The sequence below is a fragment of the Ruditapes philippinarum genome, unplaced genomic scaffold (assembly GCF_026571515.1).
Source record: "Ruditapes philippinarum isolate M1 unplaced genomic scaffold, ASM2657151v2 ctg2063_1_1_1_1, whole genome shotgun sequence".
Classification (NCBI taxonomy): Eukaryota; Metazoa; Mollusca; class Bivalvia; order Venerida; family Veneridae; genus Ruditapes; species Ruditapes philippinarum.
This window is the reverse complement of record NW_026853715.1, coordinates 250,270-257,846: the sequence shown is the minus strand read 5'-3', so window position 1 is coordinate 257,846 and position 7,577 is coordinate 250,270.

The following is a 7,577-nucleotide window of genomic DNA, read 5'->3' as shown; positions in this document are numbered from 1 at the left end:
CATTTTATTCCCTTTCTTGTTGAATAATGGCAAAAAACAGCCGACATTTTCGGGCTGGCGATTCTGTTTCAACGCAATATATTTGTATATTTTTTTACAGAGCACATGTCAATGCTTATGGTGAAATCTTTTGTTATTCAAAGAAAAGGTCAGAGTAGGGATCTATCAATTGCGGGAAAAGACTTATGGTATAAAACTGAGACATTAATGTATCAAGTAGTCGTAGATACAGTGATAAAGTGGACAAAATATATACAATAACAGTTATTATACATGTATATACAATATTAGTTATCGACTTTCAGGTGTCCAATTAGCGTTTCCATATAATAATATAACATATTTGTATGTGATTTGAAATGTAATGCCTTGAAATTGAAGAATTTTTCACGATAGAAAATTGTTACCATGACAACGCCTAGCTGTTGCTTTTGCAAATATAAATGATGTTTAAATTGTTTGACATAATGCTCTCATTCATATGTACATATGAGCCGTGTCATGACAAACCAACATAGTGGGTTTGCGAGCAGCATGGATCCAGACCAACCAGTCTGATCAGGATCCATGCTGTTCGCTTACAAACCCTATAGCAATATAGAAACTGCGGATGCGCAGGCTGGTCTGGATCCATGCTGCTCGCAAAACCACTAAGTTGGTTTTGTCATGACACGGCTCAATTATATATGTTTCAGCTAATTCTGTGACAGGGCCAAATTTGGCCATAAGCGAACCAAGCCCTTTTGCATACAGATGTGTCTTTCAGACATATAAGTGATCTCTGCTGTAAATTTAAAAGTTCTTATAGTGCCATACCTTAATTTGTGGGTGAAAGATTAACTAACATATAACCACCCTATCTGTACTAATGTAAATTTTGATAAAAGTCATGGACAAATTTCTGACGACAGCTTCGTGTATCTTTCCGTAAAATACACAAGATTCAAGAGAACAATGGACGACTGTTAATTCATACTAGTTGCATAGTTTCATTTGTTTCAAGTTTTATTCAAGAGCACTAGCATTATAGGATCATGTGACCCCAATTAAGTGACTGCTTCCATCTGGATCTCCAAGGCTCTTACATATTTATACAATAGAAGGTCATCTCAGGAGTTTGAAAAAAAAAATATGATTGCATTGTGAAAAATTAAGTAAACAAAGTTTAACGTCATTATCTTTAAAGTTGGTTCCATTGAAGTTTTCGCCATACCATTTGACCGACACGTGCCATGACTACAGCCTACTTGACAGGAGTTGGAGGTTGAATAGGCATAATATACTTTATGTTTTTTGTTGTACATATATCATAATATTTATGGTTATTAATGATATACATGTATAATATGAAAAGAAGCAAAGAAAATTCGGATCTACAAGAAAACCTAACACCAAAACAATATGAAAATACAACAACAGACATTTTCTTTTTCAACAAAACATTTTCGATAATGAAACGTGCAGCAATTCATTAATGAATATTTGTTTTATCAAATATAAATTATTTTTAATGATATTTTTAACATGTACGTACAGCAGCTTAAAGAGAACAATTGCTGTATATATATACATATATATACATATATATATATATAGTTGTGGTTAAGAATGGATTGCACAAGATGTTGGAAAATACAAAAAAGTTTATTTCATCTTTTTGTTAACGGCTGAAACATTATGTTATACTAACAACATAATAATATATAATTATAATGTTTCTCGTTCTTATAATAGCCTTTTCCAGGGCAAACATAACATTAAAAACTCTACTGAGGTTTTTTGATATAACAGGAATGGAAATGCTTGAATTTAATATACTGATGATCTTTACCAATAATAACTGGTATGCAAAATTTCAGATAATTCGCTCACTTCGTTTTTTTTCAAAATTAATTATTTTTGTTGTGCAAAAAAAGATATCAAAATGTTTTTACAAAGAGTACTACTTACTATCAGTGTTAGTACAGTATTTCTATATTATTTCTTCTATATTTTTTTGTTTTAAGTGCACCGATTAATCTACTTAAGGGCACATTATGCCTCAGAAATAAATTAATTTTTTATTCTATTCTTAAGAACTGACACACATGTGTTTAAAATGTTAAAATAGTGGATTTAAGGTATGAAAGATGTTTAACAACTGAAGAGAATAATACTGAGCGTGCAGTAATGTTGTAAAGGTAGCCAAATGTAAACAAAGTAGTATCTTGACTTTCATACAAAATACTAATTCACTATAATTATACCAATTACTAACAGATCTTATACCAATTACTAACAGAGCAACAGAGGCAAAAGGTAGTTCATCTTTATGGCAAATGTGTATTTCTTTTTAGAAACTGTAACAAGATACCAAGAAATAAAAAGTTTTACAGAAATTAAAACGATAACATATCTGAGGCATAATTGGCCTTTGAGATTTTCAAATTTTATGATTTTATACTTTTGGACCTAAGTGGAGTTTTTTAAGCGTTATATTCATTGTGATGTACCAGCATGTATATTGTTTCTCTTGCAAGGTCTCAGTGCTTACAATTAAACTGCATATACATGTACAAGGAAATATAACATTTAACGAAAGAATATTTGTTCAGGCCCATTATGAACCAGAAATGTTTATGTTGTTTTTTTCAAAGGTTGTTTATTTTTGACAAGACATTTTTCAGTTTACTTTAATTTTATCATAGTTTGGGGAGTTAAATCGTATACATATACATGCATATACGCCCCTCGTACAAATCAGAAAGCCTAGTGTTTCGATGCTCATTCCAAAAAGTTACTCACTGGCCAATTACCTAAACCGTCGGTTTCTTCGGTTGCTTTTTGAAAATGCGTACAGTTATAGTGATTTTGTAATTTTGCATAACAGTCAAAATACTATTTTGTTTACATTTTGCAACTGTTATGGCGAAACATTTCAAATTTAGCGCTTTTTTCTTCACGTAAGAGGCAACTAACATGCCTTGAAACCTTTATATAGTACATGTTTGCCCTTTCTAAAGAAGTAAAAAATTATTTGTTTCTAAATCTTAATGTACCTTAAACGAAAACAATGAATCTGTTATTGATTGTGAATTTCGTTTTTTTTCCCTTCAAAAAGTTCTCGGCAGCCACTACACTGACATTTACACACGATACGGTTTTAAAGATGGAACAATATTGAAATATTCTATATTTTTCATGAATTCACAATGTGAAGTATAATAATTTTTTCCTGCGTAATCATAATTTCAGCCGCGTCAACCAACACCAACATAATGGGTTTGTGACCAACATGGATCCAGACCAGCCTGCGCATGCGCACAGTCTGATCAGGATCCATGCTGTTGGCTATCACTTTTTCTACTTGTAAAAGAGTTGGTAAGCGAACAGCATGGATCCTGATCAGACTGCGCGGATGCGCAGGCTGGTCTGGATCCATGTTGGTCGCAAACGCACTATGTTGGTTTTATCGTGACGCGGCTCATTTATATATCTGTCGTAATCATAATTTATTTTCCACTGACTGGGTAGTATGAAATCACGGCTTGATAATAATTTCTTTTCTTAAACATCTGCACGTTTAATTATTTCTATATGCAGATCCAGGTGTGCCTAAAGTGACCAGAGGCCTTTATTTGCTAAAGCCCCATTCTACCTCCGGAATACTTTTATTTTTATATCTCAAAAGCTTTTGAATTTGAGTGCTCTTTTACAATATCAAAAATACTCATTGGCCAATAACCTGAATCATCTTTTTCATCTGTTGCTTTTTAAGTACAGTCATAGTGAATTAGTATTTTTAATGGAAGTCAAAATACTACTGAATTTATTGACATTTATCGCTACTTTCTTCAGGACAAAAACATTTCACGTTCTCTAAAACCATTTTTTTAACATTATAAAATTCATGTTACCATTTCTTACGAAATAAAATCTTTTTATTTTATTTCTGAGGCATAATCTCGATTTGACGATGTTATTATGAAAGTCTGGCGAGCTTGTCAATAACACATTTTCGACCTGATTTTCCTTGTAATTCCAGTTTGGCCACAATATTGAGAACAATATAATATATTATATCATTCATGTATTAGGTTTGGTATAAAAACGTTATAATTTGTCTCTTTGAACACATTGTTGTTTTCTCTTAAGATATACAAACCCTGAAATTATATTAAATCAATGCATACGTGATGCTTACAGATCAGGATACTTCGAACATAATTATAATAAATAAGCCATACTAATAAAATTGTTTGCAAGGACAATAGAGATGATAACAAGGGTGATTAAGAAAGTGCAAAGGAAAACATGATATAGAAAAAGTTGTAACCTTCCGTTTAACATATCGATTTCATGATTTTCTTGATTATACATCCTTTCTAAGGACCTCCAAGAACGGTACGGTAAATATTTCGGTCTAACCTACGCTAAGAAACAAAACATGTTAACTAATAGTAATTCAATGCTGGGGGTATAATACAAGTTTATTTCCAATATATGAAGTAAAAGTCCAGCTAAAATAAAGTAATCCATAGAAACAAAAGCAAACAATAGATTATTTATATATTTATTACTATGGTAATAGAAACATAAAGTTCAAAATGCCAACATTTAAAAGTACTTTATAAGTGCGCAGGGGATCAGACTAAACATCGGAACATCTTGGCTATTTACAATAATTACTTGTCCGATGACTGACGGAAAGGGTCAAAAAGTTGCGATTAAACCATTAGTTAGTCTTAAAAACTATGGTCCTGAGCCAGGGAACAAGAATTAAACCCTTTCTGAGCTGTCTACTTACCCAGTTTAAGTCGAATTTAAGTAATTAAATGCATGTGTATAAATGTGAAAAGTACTTATTTATTATTAAAGTGACAATATTCCAATCAAATGGTAGAAAATGAGTGACCAGGTGTAAGTAAATTAAGTTTACATTTTGCCATAATTCCTTTCAATTTTATTATCATCTTCGCAAAAAAAAAGAAATAACTCTACATCTCTTACAATAAATAACTCTAAAAATCTCTATAATATATCCATCGGACCTGTAACGTTCAATTTGAAAAAAAAGTGTGAGACAGTCTTTTTATATTTTAGGCAGATTTATATTTTAATCCTTAACATTTTCCAATGTCAACAGTCGATCTTTTGAAATATACAGCAAATTCAACTTTACTTGACAAGGAAAAAATTGAAAATAATGCCGCTTTAAATTATATACTAAGTATTGTGTTTTTATGAAAGTGTAGGATATGTGTTGTTTATTATATTTCAGATTTAGTTACAAATGTATGTCAAAGGGCATGTCAGGCATATTTTTTCAATTCTCATATTACATGTACTAAAATAGACTTTATTTTGCATTGGCATTTGCTCTATTTTAAACATTCGATCCTACGGCGACTTTTGAGCTGTTTAATTTTCTCTTATTAGCGTCTAACAAGTAAAAACATGTGAAATAGGTATGTTTGTTATTCCTTCCTTCTCTCTTTGTTCACTTCAAAAGTCACGTGATGGAACTATTTTTAATCTGTATTATTTCAGAGATTATTATCTACAGTCGTCGATATGTTCCGAATTCTTAAATCGATTACTTGAAACAAGACTCTTTAGATTTTTATTCTTATTTTTCTTAAAACGTTCAAGGAACAGGAATTTCTCAATCGATGTATACTTACATTTTTCTCTTTTCAAACTACTCTGCGGTATAAACATTGACTTGTCAAGGTAACAAATTATCAAAGAAATAAGGAAACGAACAATTGATACCACAGAATCTTTAAAAAAGGAGGTACAATTATGTATACGGAATTTAATATAGGTTTAAAATTGAAACATTGTTAATTATATGTTTATTTCATGCTTTCTCAACTTATGAATTATAGAAATTATCAGTGATATTGAAAAAAGAATGCATATACACTGTCGATAAAGTTTTAGAAAGCAAGTATATTTTTCATTTAACAAATTCTTTATTAAAATTTCTCTTAGATTCCATATGCTTAAGAGATTATATTTGAGATAATTATTCTACTGTTCACGCGTAGCATACGAGAGCATATCAGAGACCCAAATTTAAGTAGACTAAGATCTGAAAACAAGTTTAAATTGGAATATTGATGAGTCAAAAGTAAATAGTAATTGAATTTGTAAAATAGAGATTACTTTTATTAGCATTGTGTACATATCGTACAATTTTGCCACGCTAAATATCTTAAATGGACTTGTCCATCAAAACCATTTAAATTATTAGCGACCTTTTCAAAGTAAGTACTGACTGAAAAGCAAACAGTGCCGTCCATGATCAACGGCTGGTTTTGGTCATGTATATATCCAGTATTAAGTTTCCCCACTTCCCCCTTAGGCTAAAGGTTAAATTGCAAACCAATATACATGTATATTTTTAGATCATTGTACATGTAAGCGTATCAATTATTATAGTAAACACTAAAAACAACTTTGGTTTAATAATCACCAATGTTTTACTAAAACCTATACTACAGTATTAAAAGCGGTATTGGAGATTAGAAAAATGTCACAGAACTTACATCATTGTAGTATGACATAATTTTACAGAGATTAAAATCGAGGTCAGTCAAAATTTAGGACATTTATACACGTAAATACAGATTGCATTCGATAAAGTGGACCTTAACCTGAACTCCCATAATTTTCTGACCACTTATTTAAGTGTCGTGTCTTTAATGCTGTTTATAAGTACATTATGAGTACATTAATTTTGTAGTAGCAAATTAGTATATTGAGTTAGAAAATCACCCCGATACTAATTTGGGAATGCCACCTTTACTTTTACATCCAAGAATCCCACCAATATTTTTGCATCCACGAATGCCACCCTTGATTTTACATCCAAGAGGCCACCCTTAATCAATTTTACATCCAAGAAGTCCTACCTTAATTTTACATCCAAGGAGCCCCTTAATTTAACATCCACGAATCCTACCCTTAATTTTACAACCACGAACCCCACCAATAATTTAACATCCGTGAATCTCACCCTTCATTTTACATCAACGAATCCAACCCTTAATTTTACCTCCACGAATACCAGCCTTAATTTTACATTCACGAATTCCATCCTTAATTTTACATCCACGAATCCTACCCTTAATTTGACATCCACGAATTCCATCCTTAATTATACATCCAGTCATTCTACCCTTAATTTTACATCCACGAAAACCACCCTTAATTTTACATCCACTAATCCCACTCTTAATTTTACATCCACGATTACCACCCTTAATTTTACAGCCACTAATCCCACCCTTAATTTTACATCCACTAATTCCATCTTTAATTTTACATTCACTTACATTACCCTTCGTTGTACATACACTTAACACAATCTCAGTACTACTTTAAATAAGGACTATAAGCGAAAAATGTTCCGAATAACCCCACCTCTAAAATTTTCTTCCCACTAACCACACCCATAATTCTACACGTACTAACGTTACAGAAAGAGAGTAGAAATATTAATTATAGGCTTTTATAGATCTGAAAAGCTTACAGCATATTAAGCATATATGTTCCGTAGGTATATAAATAATAACCTATAAATCAATTTT